Source organism: Petaurus breviceps, unplaced genomic scaffold (genome assembly GCF_028583685.1).
Source record: "Petaurus breviceps papuanus isolate PSGF00001 unplaced genomic scaffold, PetGlider_PUasm1.0 90700, whole genome shotgun sequence".
In the NCBI taxonomy this organism is placed as follows: Eukaryota; Metazoa; Chordata; class Mammalia; order Diprotodontia; family Petauridae; genus Petaurus; species Petaurus breviceps.
The window spans coordinates 5,826,957-5,848,344 of record NW_027187315.1 but is presented as its reverse complement, the minus strand read 5'-3'; the positions used below and the strand labels follow the sequence as shown (position 1 = coordinate 5,848,344).

The window sequence follows — 21,388 nt, the reverse complement described above, 5'->3', positions numbered from 1 at the left end:
AGAGAGAGAGAGAGAGAGACAGAGAGAGACAGAGAGAGACAGAGAGAGACAGAGAGAATAAGAATAAGAATTTTTGCCTGTGCTAAGTGCTGGGGATGCAAATAGAAGCAATAAGGCAGTTCCTGCCCTAGAAGGACCTTTACCCTAAGGTGGCATAGTTTACCTATGAGAACCAAGAGACCCAGAGACAGAGTTCAGGTTCCTATGAGAGGTAAATATTTAGGCTTGATGACCTAAGAGCAGGCAAAATGAGATGGCAGAGAAATAGTCTTGCCCCTAGTGAAAGTTTGTTGATTGCTTGATTGACTTTCACCATTAGTCCTGTTTGGTATTCAGCTGTTTTGAATTGCAGAATCTTAGTACTAGAAAGAATTTTAGAGGCCCCAAAGTCACTCACTACACCACTAAACCTCAGCTGCCTGTAAGCATCATTCCTATGGACTCCTCCTTCTCTCTCTTCCCACTTCCTTGGCTTCTCAGATCCCCCCTTCAAGTGTTTTCTTCTCCCATTAGAATGTAAAATGGTTTATATTCATATGAAAAAAAAAGTTCTGAATAATTATTGATTAGAGATATATAAATTAAAACAACCTTGAGATATCATTTTACACCTGTCAGATTGGCTAAAATGATTGAAGGGTAAAGCAACAAATGTTGGAGGTGATGTGGAAAAACTGGGACACTAATTCATTGTTGGTGGAATTGTGAACTGATTCAACCATTTTGGAGAGCAATCTGGAATCATACCCAAAATGTTATTAAACTATCTATCCCAGGGGTAAGGAACCTGCAGCCTCAAGGCTATATGTGGCCCTCTAGGTCTTCAAGTGCAGCCCTTTGACTGAATACAAACTTCATAGAACAAATTCCCTTAACAAAAGGATTCTTTCTGTAAAACTTGGGTTCAGTCAAAAGGCTGCAGCCAAGGACCTAGAAGGCCATATGTGGCCTCAAGGCCTCAGGTTCCCCACCCCTGAGTTACACCTTACCACTACTAGGTCAATTTCCAAAGATGATTAGGGGAAAAGGAAAAGAACCTATATGTTCTAAAATATTTATAGTAGCTCTCTTTGTGGTGACAAAGAACTAGAAATTGCAGGGATGCCTAATCAATTGTGATAAATGATTGTGATGGCATACTACTGTGCTATAAGAAGTGCTTAATGATCTTAGAAAAACATGGATAAATTTGCATGAAACAATGAAGAGCAAAATTAACAGAACCAAGGGAACATTGTATACAGTAACAGCAATATTGTTTTAAGAACAACTTTGAGCAAATAAGTCATCTTGACTATTATAAATACACAAACTAACTACAAAGGACATATGAAGGAAGATGCCATTGGCATCCAGAGAAAGAACTGATAAATATAATGATATTATAGAATGATATTACATATATATGTGTGTGTGTATACATATACGTATGTATATACACACACATCTGTGTCTAATGGTAACCTCCAGGATGGAAAGGAGGGAAGGAAAAAAAGAAAAAAAATTACATGATAAGTTTAATATATATTTAAAAGGAATAGCAAGTTGTACATAATAGATTTGCAGCTTCAATATGTAATCATCTTTTTATTACATCATGTTATAGAAATGCTTGTTTAATTCCATAAATTAAAAACAAAATCAATTTTAAATATTTTTTTAAATGATATAAGCTCCTTGAGGGTATGGAACACCTTTTCTTTTTTCTTATCTTTATATATACAACACAGAGCTGGGCACCTGAGAAGTTGTTAATACATGTTTGTTGACTAAATGACTGACTGACCAAGATATTTAGTGGGAGAGTAAAAACTAAAACCCAAGTTTCCTGGTCTTTCCACTGAAGATGTCTCTCATGGTTAGATCCATTGATGCATTTCACCAAACAGAACTTCATGAGTCATTTGCCTCCTCTACCTCCAAGTAACTCTGCTCTCCCCTTCTTAAACTATAACAGACAAGGGGGTGGCTAGGTGGCACAGTGAATAGAGCACCCGCCCTGGAGTCAGGAGGACCTGAGTTCAAATCCAGCCTCAGACATTTGACACACTAGCCATGTGACTGGGCAAGTCACTTAACCCCAACTGCCCTCCAAAAAGCAAAAAATAAAAATAAAAAAAATTATCACAGACAAGTCTATTTACCTGATTGAGCTAATTGATGAAGGAGTTACAGAAAAGAGTTTAATTCAATGATGGCAAAACTGTGACAATAAAACAAAGGCACCAGGCAATAAGTATTTACTCCCTCTCAAAGTAAAATGGCAACTCACTTCCAGTAATTGGCCAAGCTACACATTTGTGAAATATATGAAATTAAAATAAGCCTAGCTTCCAGCCTTAAGGCAGCAGTGGGCTTCATCAGAAAATGTTCAGAAATTTTGCAAAATGATTGTTAAACACAGCCCTTATTAGAAATTAAATTATATAAACTTAGAATTAAATTGTATTTAAAACAACGGTAATAGATACTCAAAACTTGTCACTTCCTAATAATTTTGCTACATTTTGCTATTTTATATGCTCTCAAGATTATTTATGTCTATTGTATCTGTATGTTGTAAATACTATATAATGGTATGCTACTGTTAATCTTTTCCCAACTCTGTATTCAGTGATGTCACATTGATAGTTTGAGATTGACCACAGTGGGAGTATTTACACCACAGAAATCAGCTAATGCTACCAATATATATTTCATTTATTATTTTGTGGATTGTCTAAACTTAGGAAGTAATGGAGAAAATGTTCAACTTTAAAATGTGTCATTAGTTAGTCATTACATTGTGAATAACACAAAAATAATTGTGGAAATTTTTCCCAATACTCAAAAACTATTATCTGATTCAGAAAAAAAAAGTCATTCATAACTTTGATGAGCAAGTTCCAACATATGTATTTGCTGTTTCACTTTTGTCCTAATCATTAACATAAAGGAAAATATCAATCAACAACTATGTTGAAACTATACCCATTCATCAATTATATGAGAGACTTCTTTGCTAAATCAATAATAATTAAAGCATTTATTCAATAATCTGATTTCATCATACTGTTCTTGGCAATAGAACTATAAAAAATTATCATGATTTTGCCAGAAACACCAACTCACACTTGTTGGGGAGGGAATGAAAACTCAGAACTTCCCTCTCCCTTCCCCCACTCCTACTCTGCTATTAATCAGCAGCAAGCCCTTTCAGGAGGCTTTCAGATTTCCTGCCTCTGCCGGCCCCTCCTCCCTTTCCTTTGCTGTCAATCAGCCTCCTTGGCAGGCTACTCTGTGGTTTACCATCAGGGAAGATTTTCGGGCTGAGACTTGAGCCCATCCCTCCCCCCCCCAACCAATGGGAGAAGGGACCCCATTAGGATATAAATTCTTGTTCTGCTGTTTGTAAAGCCTCATCCTCATGTTTGGTCATGGGGAAGATCACCCTCTTCACCCGGGAAAGAGAATAAATTCCTGTTTCTATCCTAAGAGATCTCCGTGTTCTTGATTAAATTTTGGATGAGATTTTTCATCACACGCATACTGAAGGTATTGGTGTAAAATGAAAAGTAAGGTAAACTTTTTAGTATTTAGGTATTTCTTTAATTTTATAAAGAAATCAACAGAATTTTTATACAAGTCATTGTTATTGTGAATTTCGCTAGCATAATACAAAAAAATACAAAAAGTCAAATTCTTACCCTTGAAAGAATTATATTAAATTTTGTAAATGTAAAGGTGAAAAGTCAAAAAATAATGATGGGATTGAAAAGCATTGTGGAGCATTGAAATCAACAGAACCTCATTTTGAATCTGTTGAGTGACCATAATTGAAGAAAAACTGTAATGTTCATTAAAGGGATCTTGTGCTTCTGGATTGTTAGGAAAACTGCAAATTGCTAAAAATAAGAAGATGAATGAGGATGTTAAAGGATTGTTCAACAGTTCAACATTTAGAAGTGACAGCAGAAAATGTCCATATGTCCAAGAAACTATGGAGTTCATATTTAATAACCTCAGATGTCAGTAATACAATGACTATACAAGCCTTACTACAGAAAAATAATTAGGGAATACAATATTTCTAAAGTCCATACTAGAATCAAGATTTGCTAAAAAAAAAAAAAAAGGGGGGGGGGGCGGCTATGTGGCACAGTGAATAGAGCACTAGCCCTGGAGTCAGGAGGACCTGAGTTCAGGGCCAGCCTCAAACACTTAATACACACACACACACACACACACACACACACACACAAAACTAGCCGTGTGACCTTGGGCAAGTTACTTAACCCCAATTGCCCTCCAAAAAGCAAAAAAATAAAATAAAATAATCAGCTAATTACCAATTTCCAATTAAGTGCATAAATTAAAGAATAAAATTATTGATACAACCATAAAAGTTTTCAATACTGTTTACAACTTAGTAAAATATAATAGGCCTTTATCTGATAATGAGGGGGCAATCAAATCACAAGAGCAAAATTTAGCAGATAGAGGCAATTGTTTACATGCACAACATAACCATAATAAGAACAGCAGAACATGTCGCAAAAGAAATAAAGACAAAAATAATTAAGAATATTATAGAAAAGAATGCCAGAAATCTGTGTCAAATGACAAGGCATCTACAATTTTGAATAAGAGTAGCCCAATAATTTATCTCCAGTGAGCAGTTAAATCAGCTTCTGTATTAGTAATGCTAATTTTTGCACAGCAGTGAATTTTCAATACATTATTGTTTACTTTAAGTGATTGTGGCTTTAATAATGAGTATTCAAAAGCAAACTTAATTGCATTTTGTTCTCTTGGTGCTAGTACAATACTTGGAAGAGTCTGAAGTAGCTCTAAAGTTGTTAGAAAAATTTCCCATCATTCAGCAGTGTCTAAATCACTGACTGCAATTATCTCTTGAAGATTCAAAATCTGAAATAAAACAAGATAATCATTTAGATAAAATTTCTTCTATTTATCACCAATCTACTAAAAAAAAAAACCAAATCAAGCTAGAAACTGTTGTTATAGAAAAACCTGAAATTCACAGTACTAAAATTGGTTGAATAATGGGACCAAGATTGACAGCATGTGGTTTATGAGCTCCTACTGCTATATAGCATGGCATCCTGCATTATGTGTGCGTTTTTCTCATTCTTCTTATTCTGATTTGGCAAAGAGATAAGCTAACATTAATTTCTTAGGAAACTATTTTAATGCTTGACATTCTTAAAGAATTTTCATTATTTTTAATTGCACTGCAGTAAAGATCAACTAACATTCAGAAAATGCAAAAATTAATCAAATGCACAATTAAGACATTTGGAAAATTTAAAGAAAACATGAATCTCAAGTTGAAGATTTGATTAAGTCACATAAGTGTAAAAGTATTCCATTTCAGATGGCTAGGTGGCACAGTGAATAGAGCACTGGCCCTGGAATCAGGAGGACCTGAGTTCAAATCCAGCTTCAGACACTTAACACAAAAACTAGACGTGTGACCTTGGGCAAGTCACTTAACCCCAATTGCCCTCCAAAAAGCAAAAAAAAAAAAAGGATTCCATTTAATAAAAATAATAAATTTAGTGCTCTTTCCAGGAATGTTACTTTTCTAATATATAATTCAACACATGAGCTTATGTCTTTCAATGGATAGAAACAATGATGAAAGCATTTTTAATTATTTTGATTTATTAGACCATCCACTTGGCATTATGAAGGACTAATTTCTCAGGGGGTGGCCAGTGAATGAAATTTTATCATTTAAGTGAAATTTTAACACATGAAATTGATGTGATCAATTAAGAACTGTGTAGATAATTTATCATCCCTTATGACATAATATTCCCTTGCATTCATATACCACAATTTGCTTAGTTATTCCTTAATAAGAGAATTTCCTTAAGGAAGATATTTTCTTAGTTTCCTATTTTACCTACCGTGAAAAAGGGATGCTATAAGTATTTTTGTATGTATACACCTTTTTCTTTTTTCTTTGAAATAGGTACTTTAATAAATGTTTGTTGACTATGTAATTCACTTCTTTGTGACTTAATGTTTGTTGACTCTTGTTTAATTAAATGATTTTGTTCATTTAGTTTATATATTTCCTATATACCTAACAATTTGGTGGGTTCTTGGCTATGGTCTGAATAGTTATTATATCAAAATAGCACATTGATCCTTGGTGTACCTAAAAATGGTACTATATATTCCTGTAGTATTTCTCTTAGCCATACTCTTTATTCCAGTTCTATTGGCCTAAACCAGATCCTCATCAATTCACACCTCAGTAACTACAAAAATGTCCTAACTAGCCCCCTTGGCTCTATCTCTATCTTCCCCTTTTACTCAATTCTGTACCTATAGTCAGATGAGTCTTCCTAAATCACAATTCTGATAACCATCAATGATTCTATGTTAACCTACTGTTCAAAAATTTCAATGGCACCTCCATAGTGTCCTAAGTCCAAATTACAATTGCCTGATATTCAAGAGACTCTATGATTTACCTTAAACCTATCTATTTAGCCTTTTTTTCCTGTATGTGTATTCATCACCCACTCCCACCCCCACCCCATATTTCAGCCAAACTAAACTTCTCTTTCCCTGACTTGGTGTTTTTGCTCATCCCTGCTCAAGGAATGCATTCCCCTTAGGGTAGCTGTCTAATTCTTATCTATTTATTAAAGTCTTTAAACTTGCTCCAGGGCACTTATTCAAATGGTGAAATACCATACTTCCCTTTTCTTCCATTATGTTATTTACGTGCAGTGACCCCATTAAACCTAAAACATTGGAGCCTCTCCCAGTGTATTTGCTACAAGTGGAGAATACCTCATTATATATTACAAAAAAAAATTGTTTTCTAGCATCATAGTAGGTAACATGTCTTCAGAGATGTAAAATTTAGTATTTTCTAAGACATGACAGTGCATAATGTGTTCTTACAATGTGTATATATTCTCTTAGTAATTTCCTTTAGCATCAAAATGTCATAGTGCTACTAGGTACCCTTATGTATAGGGGCTAGTGGTGTACTCACTTTGGTGATAGAAGTGATTTTGGCTATAGGGTACATGAAGCAAAGAGAACTGAACTGAAAGTCAGCTATTCCTAGCTCTATCACTTCCCAGCTGTGTGACCATACTGACTTAGTTTCTCTGAGTATCATTTTCCATTTTTTTAAAAAGATAGTAAGGTAGGCGGAGCCAAGATGGCAGAGTAGAAGCATGACCTTCCCTCAGCTCCGGCTTCCACCTTCCCCAATCCATGTAAAAAGGGGACTCTAAACAAACTTTGGAGCTGCAGAACCCACAAAATGACACAGAGAAGCTAACCTCCAGCTGAGGACAGCCCGGCAGGCATCGGCCAGCACAGCACTCTGGGAGCCAAGCCCAGCCCCATGCCAAGGCTTTAGCCTCAGGATGGGCCTGACCAGCCACCTGGCAGAGGGACTCCAGATCAGCAGCAGCTGTGGCCCTTTTGAGATTTATCAATACATAGATGTGAAGGACAAGGTGAGAGGCCAGTGCAATCTGGACTTTGGGACCCAGTAAGTGGGAGTGCGTGGCTTCTACCCCCAGGGTGAGAAACCGCTGAGACACCGGCACAGCCAGCTAGCACCACGTGGCGGCTTCAGCTCCTGGCTTGCAGAGTGTAGGGGAACCAAACACCAGTCTGAGGGGTAACCGCTCTTGCTTTAACCTGCTTGGAACTGGATTGCAGTCTAGGGTGGAGGTCCTGGGGTGTGTGTCCAGCTTGCCAGAGCTTTTGGAGACCTCAGAGAGGGAACCCATCTAATACCTCCGGCAACTGAGAAAACCCCAGCGTTTGGGACAAAAAATCCCCTGTCTGGTAGCAGAGACCTACTGTGGCAAAAAGCCCAAAAGTCAAATAATTGAGTGACAAAATGAGTAGGCAAAGGAAGCAAAGCAGACAGAAGATTCCAACGTTACACTCCTATTTTGGGGACAAGAAGGAGCAAGGCATGGAACAGGAGGAAAACAGTGAAGTCAGAACTCCTGCACCAAAAGCTTCAAAGGAAAATACAAGCTGGTTACAGGCCATAGAGGACCTTAAGAAGCAGATAAGAGAAGTGGAGGAAAAAATTGGGAAGAGAAACGATGCAAGAAAATTATGAAATGAGAGTCAACAGCCTGACTGAAGAAAATAATACCTTAAAAAACAGACTGACTCAAATGGCAAAGGAGGTTCAAAAAGGCAATGAGGAGAAGAATGCCTTAAAAAGTCGAATTTGCCAGATGGAAAAAGAATCTCAAAAGCTCAATGAGGAGAATCATTGCTTCAGAATTAGATTGGAGCAAATGGAAGCTAATGACTTTATGAGAAATCAAGATGCTGTCAAACAGATCAAAACACATGAAAGAATAGAAGGCAATGTGAAATATCTCATGGGAAAAATCACTGACCTGGAAAATAGATCCAGGAGAGATAACTTAAAAATTATTGGACTACCTGAAAGCCATGACCAAAATAAGAACCTAGAAAGGATCCTCCAGGAAGTTCTCAAAGAAAACTGCCCTGATGTTTTAGTACCAGAGGGCAAAATAGAGGTTGAAAAAATCCTCCGATCACCTCCTGAAAAAGATCCCAAAAAGAAAACTCCTAGGAATATTGTAGCCAGGTTCCGGAATTCCCAGATTAAGGAGAGAATATTACAAGCAGCCAGGAAGAAACAATTTGAATATTGTGGAAACACAATCTGAATAACCCAGGATCTGGCAGCTTCTACACTGAGGGATCGAAGGGCTTGGAATGTGATATTCCGGAGGTCAAGGGAGCTGGGACTAAAACCAAGAGTCACCTACCCAGCAAAACTGAGTATCATATTTCAGGGGAAAATTTGGTCATTCAGTGGAATAGAGGACTTTCAAGCATTCTTGCTGAAAAAACCAGAGTTGAACAGAAAATTTGACATTCAGATACAAGAAGCAAGAGAAGCATGAGAAGGTAAATAGGGAAAAGAAATCATAAGGAACTTATCAAAGTTAAACTATTAACATTTCTACATGGAAAAAAAATAATTGTATTTTATGAAGCTTTCCTCAGTAGTTGAAGGGATTAGAAATATATATGAGGGTATATGGGCATATGAATACATATGTGAATGTGTGTATATATGTTTACAGGTATACATAGATAGAGGGCACAGGACCAATTTAACAGGACGGGATGATACTTAAAATGTGAAATTAAGAGGTGAGAGGAATATAATGAGAGGAGATGGGGAGAGACAGGTTGGGGCAAACTATCTCATACAGAAGAGGCAAGGGAAAATGGTTACAATGGAGGGGAAGAATAGGAAGGCAAAAGGGAATGTGGTCAACCTTATTTCCATTGAATCTGGCTTGAGGAGGGAGTGAAATACACACTAAATAGGGGATCTCACCCTCCAGGAGAATGGGGGGGAAGGGGATGAGAGGGGAGATGATGGAAGGGAGGGCAGGCTGGGGGGAGGGAAGTTGGAAGCACCCACTTTTGAAAAGGTACAGGATCAAAGTAGAGAATAGAACAAGTGGGAGGTGGGATAGGAGGGAGGGAAATATAGTCAGTCTTTTACAATATATCTACTACGTTATTGTTTTGCATTAGCCGCACATGTACAACCTATACTGAACTGCTTGTTTTCCCAGTGGGGGTGGGTGGCAGGGGGAGAAGGGAATGAATCTGGAATTGAAAGTTTTAAAATCAAATATTCAAATATATATATATATATATATATATATGTGTGTGTGTGTGTGTGTGTGTGTGTGTGTATACTATTATTAATACCATCTTACATGTAATTAAGAAATAAGATATACAGGCACTGAGGCATAGAGATCCAATGGAAAAGTCGAAACGGATATGGGAGAAAATATGGGAGAGAGCAGATTGGAGGTGGGGATATCCTGTGGGACTGTTGTTTTGGGGGGATGGGTGGGGGGAAAACGGGGAGAAAATTTGTAACTCAAAATCTGGCGGAAACGAATGATGTAAATCAGAAGTTAATAAAGCATTTTAAATCACTAAAAAAAAGATAGTAAAACCTTCTATCAAGTTTACAAAGATTGTTGCAAGAATCCAATGAGATAACACTTAAACATTTTGAAAAGCACATAAAGATATTCAAGTGTAAAGTATTATGACTCTTAAAAATTGAATCATATTTTATATGTACCAGAAAGCACTCAGCTATCTTAAGGAAATGAATGACAAACCTTTTTGTAAAGAAAAGAATTCCTTCATAATGCAAATAAGTGCCCCCTGATTTATGTGATTTCTGAGCTGAAAATCTGTTGCATTTCTTTGAAGAGAGAATTTCCACAAATTGAGAAGCAAGGTGTAATAAGAATGTAAATTTTAAAGATCTTCCCTGCCCCTAGGCTAATGTGCACCTGAAACCTGGGGTGGGGGAGGCTTGTTTTTCAGTAGATACTTTTTGATTGGCCAGTGGGTCCAAAAGGTTGTTACATTCTCTGAGCCAGGAGAAGGCTATATAAGCCCTGATGTGTAGCTTTGTTTTGGGACTCACTTTGAGAAGTGTTTTGTGATTTGATCTGAATTCTGGGAAGCCGTTGTTGAGAGTCCCCCGGCTTTGAAAAACCCAGAATGTGGAAACCCAGATGTTGACTGGGTATGGATGTAATGGTTGGACAGTTTGGAAATCTGTCTATTTGATGTTTCTGTCTTGATAATTATGCCTGTATACTTTGAGGTTCAGGGTGCTGACCTTTTCTCCTGAACAAGGTAAACGATATATGTCTGACTGATTAAAGTAAGCTTGTTAACCCATTTTGAGTTGCTTTCCTTTAACAAAGCAGATCCAAGAACCTGTGTGAGCAGGCACACTGGGGTGCTTGCTGCTACACAAGGTCATGATCTTATGGCCAAAGTCAGTAACAAGAAACAAGGCAGTAGAATTAAGAGATGCCAACAGGAGTCAGGCTATAGAGAGAGACACAATACCCAGATGATCAACAAGAGAATGTGCTTTTAAAAATAAAAGTTTATCCAATTTGCTGCATTCTCCAATATTTTATGCCCAGCTATATACCTGTTGCCCTCAACTTCCATTTTCTTTATATGAACAGCAGCTAAACAGCTCCCATAACCACTGTCCACCTTGCTTACCATGGCAACAATGACTTTAAGCAGCAGTGGCAGATAATACATACTTGGGTGCACAAACAAACAAGGATTCATCCCCAAAAGGAAGTTAAGGAACAATGCATAATAGTTGTTGGATGCCTTCATTATTTCCATTTCTGTGTTCCCCACATAACCTAGCACAGTGACAAACAGTCAGTCAACAAAGTATTAAGCACCTACTATGTGCCAGGCACAGTACTGAATAATGAGGATATGAAGAAAGGCAAAAAGATAGTCCCTTCCCTCAGGGGGCTCACAGTCTACTGGAGGAGACAAAACTATGAACATATAAGACATCGTGTAAATAGAACTAATTTCAGAAAGGGGGCAGGGAGCTATTGGGAAAGGACTCTTATAGAAAATGGGATTCAAGTTGAATCTTTAAGCAAGCAAAGGAAATCAGAAGGCAGGAGAAGGAAGAGCCTTCTAGCCAAAGGAGACAGTCAATGAAAAGGTACAAGTGACCAAAGTAGCTGGAAAATAGAGGATATGTAGTATGTAAGAAGACTGGAAAGGTAGGAAGGGGTCAAGTAAGAAGGGCTTTAAATGCCAAACAGAAGGATTTATATTTGATCTCAGAGTTATTAGGTTTTGATGTCTTAGAATAGTGTAAATAGCTATTGTTTTCTTTTCTGGTCTGAAACTTCCTCTCCCAGCTTGATATTTTTGTCATGGTAAATTAGGCCATCTTCTGTCTTCATTCTTACCTTACCCTTAGTCATTGAATGTGTGTTGCCTCAGACAAACTGAGACCTGGGAAAGACCTTAAAAAAACCAAGGTCACCCACAGTATCATGGACATTGCTGGTCCTCTTGACTTTTGCCTTGTCACTGGACTTTAATGACTGTGGAGGAGAAAGTGAGACTGAAAACTTTGCACAACTCTGCTTCACTTACATCCAATTGATGTGCAAGTCAAGAGCCCACCCTCATGATGTCATTGGTCTTCCTTGAGAACAAAGGGCAAACAACAACAATAGGGAGCCACGGGAGTTTATTAAGTAGTGGAATGATGTGGTCACACCTGAGCCTTAGAAAAATCATTTTGGCAGCTGAATAGAGGATGGATTGGAGTTGGGAAAGAGTTTAAGTAGGAAGATCAACCAGAAGCCTATTGTAATATAATAGGTATGAAGTGATAAGGACCTGCACCAGGATGGTGACTATGTGAATAGAGAGAAGATGAGAATGAAGAACAAGAAATGTTATGAAAGAAGAAATGGTAATGAATGGTAATGAAAGAAAACTTGGTAATAGAGATATCTAAAGTAAGTGTGAGTGAGGAATTGAGGATGACACCAAGAACTTGAGCTTGGATGAGAGGGAGGATGTTTATACCCTCAACAATAATATGGCAGTTTGGAAGAGGATAATTCTGGTCTGTTTTACACATATGTATGTGTGTGTGTGTGTGTTTAAGAGAACTTAAGGGACTTCTGGTTCAAGATGTCCAAAAGGCAATTGGTATTGCAAGATTAGAACTCAGGTGAGAGATTACAGTTGAATCCTGGAACCATCTGCTGATCTCTGAATCCACAGGAGCTGATTAGATCACCAAGGAAAATAATATAAAGTGAGAAGAGAAGAGAAGAGAAGAGAAGAGAAGAGAAGAGAAGAGAAGAGAACCAGGATACAGCCTTGGGAGGCATCTATAGTGAATGGGCATGACCTTGATGAAGATCCAGCAACGGAAACTTAGAAGGAGTAGTCAGACAGGAAGAAAGACAACCAAGAGACAGTAATGTCACAAAAACAGATGAAAAAGAGTATCCAGGAGAAGAGAGTGATGCATAATAGCTTACATTGTAAATTTAATAACACTGATAAACAGTGTAAAAAGTTGCAGAGAGATCAAGAAGCATGGGCATTGAGAAAAGGTTTGGCAGTTAAGACTGCTTAATAAATATATATGTATAATAACTATCTACTGCCAAGAGACTGATCAAAACATTTGACAACCTTATCTCATACTTTACTGAAAAAAAATTAGGCCATTCACCAAAAGCTCTCTCTTCTCCCTTCTTCCATACCTCATATCACTCAGATTCCTTCTGCCACTGTTTATACTAATTCTATCTTCAGCCCTTTCTCACATGAACGGTTGCCCTTCTTATTGCCAAAGCAAACTTCTATATACACAAGTGATCCCATTCCATCCAGTCACCACCAGCAGATTGCCCTTTCTATCATCCCAAGTCTCTCATTTATCTTCAATATCTCTTTGTCTCCTGGCTGCTTCTCTATTGCTTACAAATGTGCCCAAATCTCCCTATTTCTCAAAAAACCCTTACTTGATCCATCCACCTCCACTATTATTCTCCATTTTTTCCCTCCTAGAGGGAGCATGTTGTTTCCCCCCATATTTGTCCTTCTTTTGGACAATTCTTTGAGAAGCTCATCTGTAATAAATGCCTCCACTTCCTTTCCTATCACTCTCTACAACCTGACTTCCAACCTAATCATTCATTCAAAATTGCACTCTCCAACATTACGAATGATCTCTTAGTTGCCAAACCCAATGGCCTTTTCTCAGTTTTCATCTTTCTTGACCTTTCTTCAGTCTTTGACACTGTCAATCACAGTCTTCTCCTTGATATTCTCTTCTCTCTACTCAACACTCTCTCCTGGCTCTCCTTCCACCTATCTGATGATTCTTTCTCAGTCCCCTTTCCTGAATTTTCATCCAGGTCACACCCAATAACCATGGGAATCCCACAGGGTTTTGCCTGGGACTCTCTTCTCTTTCCCCTCTCTACTATTGAACATGGTGATTTCATTAGATCCCTTGGAATATTACCATCTCTCTGCTGGTGATTTTTAAACCTACATATCCAGCCCTAATCTCTCTGCTGACTTCCAGTCTCCAATCTCTACTTTCTATTAGACATCTCATACTGGATATAAAAATCTTAAAGTCAACATTTTCAAAATCTGAACTTTTCACTCCTGCCCCCAAACCTTTCAACCTTCCAAACTTTCCTATTTGTGTTGAGGCTACCACCACCATCCAAGTCCCTCAGACTCACTTTAGCTGTCATCCTTGACTGCTCACTATGTCTCATTACTAATATCCATAGACTTGTCAATTTTCCCTTTACAGCATTTCTTGAATATGCCCCCTTCTCTCTCCTAATACTGCCACCACATTAGTGCAAGCCCCTCACCTCCTTATACCTAGACCATTGCAATAGCCTCCTGATGGGTCTTTCTGCCACAAGTGTCTCCAAACTAGTCCATCAACTACCAAAGGGAATTTCCTAAAGCACAAGTCTGACCATGTCACCTCCCTATTCAACAAACTCCAGTGGCTCCCTATCACCTTCAGGAACAAATATAAAATCCTCTGTTTGGCAATCAAAACTCTTCACAACCTAGCCACTTTCCTACCTTTCCAGGCTTCTTATGTCTTATAGTGCCAACATACTCTTTAATCCAGTGACACTGGCCTCCTTGCTATTCCTCCCATATAACATTCTATCTCCCAACTCAGATCATTTTCATTGGCAGTCCTCCCTGTCAGAATGCTCTCCCACCTCCTCTCTCCCAATTAGTTTCACTGGTTTTTTTCAAATCCAATCTAAAATCTCACCTTTTACAGTTTCCTAATCTCTCTTAATTCTACTGTCATCACCCTATTGATTATTTCCAATTTATGCAGTATTATAGCATATTTGTACAGTGTTGTTGAGTGTTGTCCCCCCCTTAGATTAGAGTGAGCTCTTTGAGGCAGGAACTTTTGCCTTTCATCATTTTCCTAGAGCTTAGCAAAGTGCATGGTACATTTGTTGTTGTTGTTGATGATGATGATGATGAGTCAGTCAGTTAGCTCCAACTCTTTATGAATCCATGGACCATAGCAAATCAATACTATCCATTGGGTTTTCTTGGCAAAGATACTGGAGTGGTTTGCTATTTCTTTCTCCAGTGGTTTAAGGCAAACAGAGGTTAAGTGATAAGCCCAGAGTCACACAACTAGCAAGGGTCTGAGGCCAGATTTGAACCCAGGTCTTTCTGACTCACCAATGCTCTATCCACTGGGCCACCTAGCTGCCTCATATGGCACAGAGTAGTGCTTAATAAATAATGTAATTTCCTCTCTCTTACAAAATTAATCTTCCATTTCCCTTATCATACTATTTGCATGGTTATATGCAAATTTGTAGCAACCTGTCTATGAAACAGTCTGTGGAAGACTCTCTCCAAAACACCAAGGATAGCACAGAAGTATGAGCAATGTGACATTTCAATGCCTTTTGCTGCTCTTGGAGGAGGGGTTGAGAAGGGATTAGTAAATGTCTCTTGGAAACTGAAAACTCCCATAAGAAGGCCATATATCACTCACTGCCTTTGTAAGATGCTTTCTGACTTCCTGCATTTTGGTAAAGGTCCCTCAAGATGAAAGCCATTGTACCAAGGTTAAGTATTGTTACTTTAAATATCTCAAAAACCCATCCCACTGCAGACAGTCTTCATGAAGAAAAAGTTAAAGAGAAAATAAGCAAATTAAACAAGCAGAAAAACATTCTCACATAAAAGAATTCTGACCTTTCTTTCGACGAAGGATATTTCAGGAAATCAGTATAATCTGACAGGTGAACTTTCTAACCACAACAAAAACAACAACAACAAAATCAATGTCTGCTTATAGGATACAACAGATGTTCTGAGGGAAATGAAGAATGGAGCAGAGTCCAGAAGCGGAATCTCAAGAGGACAACCTAAACCATTGTTTGGTGAAATTCCAAGTAACTATATCATTGCAATTAATTTCCTTTACTGTAAACCATAGCTCAGTATTGGAACTATTACAAAATAGACAATAGAATCAGGCTTAAAGGTTCTCTCTTCCCTGCCATTAGCAATTCAAATCTACTATTTTAATCACCTCAATCCCAACTAAATCTAAAAAATTCTAATGCCATGCATAATTGTCTTTGCTGGCAAGTCAATAGTTTCTATCTCCTGCTACCTTGATAATACCAAGTATCAGTTTGACAACATTTTCAGGGAAGGATTGATATACAGATATCTTTTTGATATCATGGGGGTTAGAGGCAGAGAACTCCCAAGTTCTGAAAAATCCATGTAAAATTTTTGGCTCTCCCTTCAACCAGAGAAGAAGTTTGAATTATTACAGTATTAAAAGAAAAAATATGTTGATGTTATACAATGCTCTGCACATATTTTATGCATTTCTGAATCTCTAAACTTTTTCTGTGTCATCTGCTGGCCTTTGCATATTATTGGCAGTTTCCAGAAAACTCCCAAAAAATTCCCATTTAATTTCTTATGCCAGCCTGCAATATATCGAAACCACAATGGGAAAAGTCATGATATGGAAGGGGAAACTGTATAACTTTAACACTTTTTACTCTAAACTTAGAAGCAATGTCAATAAAAACAATAATTCAAATACCCAAAGAAAACTGATAAATCCTCATACATGAAATCATAAATGCACTTATTTATTTTAAAAATGAAGTCATGTGTGGTCCCCTAATGATCCCTGAGATATTGGTTGGAGCACTGGGGTGCTATTAGTAGCTGCCCTAGACAGAGCTAACCTAGTTTTAAGTTATTGTGTGGCTTCACATCCACTCAAAACCATAACTCATGATCCCTCACTGATGTGTTTACCTTTCATAGTCATCCAGAGAACACAATTAGTTCAAAGCAAAAGAATTTTGTAAAATAGCATAGTAAGAAAAATAGCAACAAAACATTTCCCAATAAATCAGTAGCAGACACCATCAGTGGGAGGAAGCAGACAGATAGTGAGCACAAATGGAGAGGCATATATATGGGAAAGGATGGATACCTAGAAAGTTAACTCTTGCCTCAAATACTGCAAAGCTGCATACATATTCCAGTAATGTTATCCTACTATTCCTGCCAGGTGCATAATCCCAATATATAGTGAAATTAATAGGATCAGAGTGTAACTAATTTCAGAAACATCTCCTATAGAGAAATTACTGTAGCCTCTTTAAAAAGGAAAGAAGTTAGGGGTTACAGCAAAAATTCTAATTTAACTAGGTGCTTTTCCATATGGAGAAGTTGTGAGTTTAACTTTTATCTATGAGAATCTGTGAAGAGCTTGTAAAGAAAGGATAAGTAGAGAAGGTAAGGAGAAACGTCTTTCTTGTTAGTGGAATGTTTATGTTATGGCCCTCTCTTCGAGAGCCAGACCTATAACATCACCTCCTCAGGGTTTGCAGGTACCCAGAAGGATTTGTAGTGTTTATCTCTTTCTCTATCATTGGCTCAAGCTTCCATCACCTATATTCCACTGCAGTTTAGAAACTCTAGTGACTAGACCCCAAGTTCCATTTCCCTTAACATCAAGTTACTATTTCATAGAAATCTTTACTTCAAAGATTTAGCATCAAAAAACATAAAAATGATTCCCCTGACATTTCTTGAGCATACTCTCCCTTACATCACCTCAGTTTCTAAGGAAAAGGGGTTAAAATTTAACTCAGTTCCTACATAGCATTGGTCCCACCAAGTTCATGTCCAAATTCAATGTGACAGCTAAATAAGCCTCCATTTCAATATCACTGGTCTGGAACCCCAAAGGGCATTGATGCCACAAAACCCAGGCTCCAGAACCACAGGATGCTAAGAAAAACCCTACTTTCTTCAAAATTTTGGACATTGATCTATTATTATCTTTAAACATGCATTCTCAAATGACAGGATGCAAGGAGCCCTTTGGATTCACATGGCCATACTTTCTTTACTGGTTGCTGAGCTTCCCCAAAAGCACTGAGGCCAAGAGGAAGAGGCTGAAGCTTCTTGGTCTTTTTTAGTGCCTCCATAGCCAATCAAAGAACCTTCCTCAAGGGCAGCTAAATGGTGCAGGGGATAGAGCCCCAGCCCTAAAGTCAGGAGGACCTGAGTTCAAATCTGGCCTCAGATTCTTGACACTTACTAGCTATATGGCCTTGGGTAAGTCACTAAACCCCAATTACCTCAGGGAAAAATATTTTTAAAAATAACTAAGACTCTTCCTCTTCTTCAGGTGGCTAACTGATTAGAAAGCTGCAGAATGTCTACACGTGATCCACAGTCTTTCTCTCCAACACATTTCCCTTACACATCATCTTAATCCTCTTGGAAGCAGCTGTTCTCCATGTGGGGACTTCATCTGAGGCACTCTGGGAATGTGCCAGACCCCACTGCATCAAAAAAAAAGTCTTAGCTGTTATTTTAGGAAGAAAGAGTAGAAAGAAAATTTTAAGACTGAATCTAGAGATACTCTTGAAAGTGGTGGCTTAAGAGAAAATGAAGAAACTTTTTCTGGCATGATTAGAGAGTCACACAAAGAGAAAAGGCTTCACTTCTTAATGCAACTGTTTTAAAGTTTATATTCTCAAGTATTTATTAAGTATTTAATATGTGCAAGGCACTGTGCTAAGCACTGAGGGCCAAAAAAAAACAATTCCTACTCTCATGAAACTCAGTCTAATGGAGAAGACAACATGCAAACAACCATGGACAAACAAGCTGCATACAGGATGAACTAACAGATAATCCATAGAGCTGAGTCACAGAGAACACAGGGAGAAGTAAGGGGTAAGAAGACTGGAAAGGTAGTGGAAGGACAAATTAAAAGGCTTGTTCTCTTAGAAAAGAAAGAAATGAATTCTTGAGAAGAGATTTTGTTTGGTATTTTGAATGAAATGAATGGTGCAAATATGTTTGCAAGGAAGTGAGAGAAATCTTCTGCAGTTATAATGACAGTTAGCCAAGGATTCTGGTTGTAATCATTCCCACAATTAAAATATCAATAGTTATGTCATCATGTAATTTTTTTTTGCTTTTATTTTTGGAGGGGGGAAAGGTAGGGCAAAAAAAAGGGGGTTAAGTGACTTACCCAAGATCACACAGATAGTTTTGTGTTAAGTGTCTGAGGCCAGATTTGAACTCAGGTCCTCCTGATTCCAGGGCCAGTGCTCTATTCACTGCACCACTTAGCTGCTCCTATGTCTTCATGTTATTATTGATTGTAATGTTTATAAGTATATTTACAGTATTAATATTTAGTGAATCTAGGAGATTAGTTACTTTGATATATAAAGAAAGATGAACTGAACAATTGCATACAGGGAAAGAAACTAATTTAATAATTAAATGATATTTTATAAATTGGGGTTTATAAACTGGGGTGAGGACTCTGAAATAATTAATTAATGAGAAAGAGGTTGTGATTTTGCTAATGAGCAAACAAACATACCTCCTAGATTACCCTAGAATTTGAGATGATGAGATTAAATATCAGAATGAATCACATGGCAGATTGAAGAGTGACCTACAAATAAGCTTGGTGGCTCCTTTAACCTTATTATAATAGGATCATAGATTTGGAGCTGAGAGGGCCCTTAGATGCCATGTAGTCTCCAATGGGATGTGTAATCTCTGCAGGATGCTACTCAGCTGACTTCATGATCTTTGCTGGCCCCTGCCAGGAAGAGTTCTGCCTGATGACCAGGAACTTCTATTTCCCACTTCAGGCTGCAGCTGACACCCCTGACCAGAGCTGTCTCTTCTTCATGGGCACCGTGTGTTCAACCATGATCTTTTAGTTTAAAGCCTCAAGACTTTCAAAAATTCTTTCATAAATGTAGCAACCCTTCAATTCAGCAAAACTACCCGTAACTTCAGGGGAGGAGGGGGGACATCCCTAATAAACATTTTCCTGTCTGTTCCTTTCAGAATCATGGCTAGAATATGACTGCAGGACAAAAAGGGAGGAAATTATTACCAAAGAGAGACATTGACATGCAGGGAAAACAACCATGGGAGAGGGATAAATGGCAACAGGGATCAGCACAGGATACCCTCCCCACTCTTCATTGTCTGTAGCTCCCCAGTCAGGCTGGGTAGCTTAGGCATGTGACAAATTGCACATTACAACCTTGGACCCGAGCCACTCAAAGGCTAGATATAAATAGAATTTTAGGTGAAAATTTGATGTGGCACTAACAGAAGACTATCCCATCACCCATGGGAGAAAGCAGCAATGTAATCTGAATCACTGAAATAAGGGTATTTTCTGAGTAGCCAATAAGAAATGTGAAGAGAGGGACCAGGACCTGGAAAATCTAAATCTAACTGTGCCAACAGCAAGCAAGTAGCAGGGGAGAGAAGAAAGATCTGGTCTTCAGGTCAGTTGAATTTTGGCATATCTGCTTCCTAGAGTTTGGGGCTCTGCCAGTAAAACTAGTTTGTACCAACTCACAAGGATTTTCATCTCTATTATAAGATTCTTTTCCCTTAGAATAAAATATTTTTTAGAAAAAAAAATTTACTTACTTTTTTATATATTTTGTTTTTACACTCTTTTTATTCCTAAGCGTATACCTCCTCCCTCCCCCAGCAAGTCATCCCTTGTAACAAATATTTAAAAAGAAAGAGGGAAGGGGCAGCTAGGTGGCGCAGTGAGTAAGAGTACAGGCCTGGAGTTGGGAGGACCCAGGATCGGTTCCAGACTCAGATACTTAACACTCACACACACACACACAAAACTGGCTGTGTAACCTTGGGCAAGTTACTTAACCCCAATTGCTTTAGGAAAAAAAAAAAGAGGGAAAAAAAGCAGGTCAGTCAAACTAACTTAACAGCATTTGAAATACTCCACATTCATAGTTCCCCATCCCTGAAATGAATGAAAGGAGGTGCAATTGCTGAACTCAGAGCCAAGCTTGGTTACTGAAATTATGCAATGTTCAGTTTCTTTTTGTTGTTCTTCTTTATATTTGCTTTATTGTAGCCATTATGTATATTTTATTCCCTGTTCTGCTTACTTTACTCATCATCAGATTGTGTCTTCCTCTGCATCTGCAAATTCTTCAAATTCATTGTTTCTTATGACACAGTGTTTCTTGTAATATGGGTCACACATGCACTAGGATCTCTCTGTATCCTTTGGTCCATATTTTTCTTGCCCCAACATCCAGGTCACTGTCTCTCCTTTTTCAAGGAATTCAGTGGCAGAACTTCCTTTCCATTGCAAACATAGATAGATAGATGGATAGACAGATTAGATAGATAGACAGACAGGTGAACAGAGAGAGAGAGAGAGAGAGATGGGTGGATGGATGGATGGATGGGTGGGTGGGTGGGTGGGTGCGTAGGTGGATGATGAATTGATGGATAGACAGATGGACAGACAGGCAGGTGGAAAGAAAAAGAGAAAGAGAGAGAGAGAGAGAGAGAGAGAGAGAGAGAGAGAGAGAGAGAGAGAGAGAGAGAG

General features: G+C 38.1%; 1 pseudogene; it reads left to right on the top strand.

Annotated features, from left to right (window-relative positions):
* The first annotated feature begins 4,333 nt into the window (after positions 1-4,333).
* Positions 4,334-5,401, top strand: LOC138144462 (E3 SUMO-protein ligase KIAA1586-like; annotated as a pseudogene).
* The last annotated feature ends 15,987 nt before the right edge of the window (positions 5,402-21,388 follow it).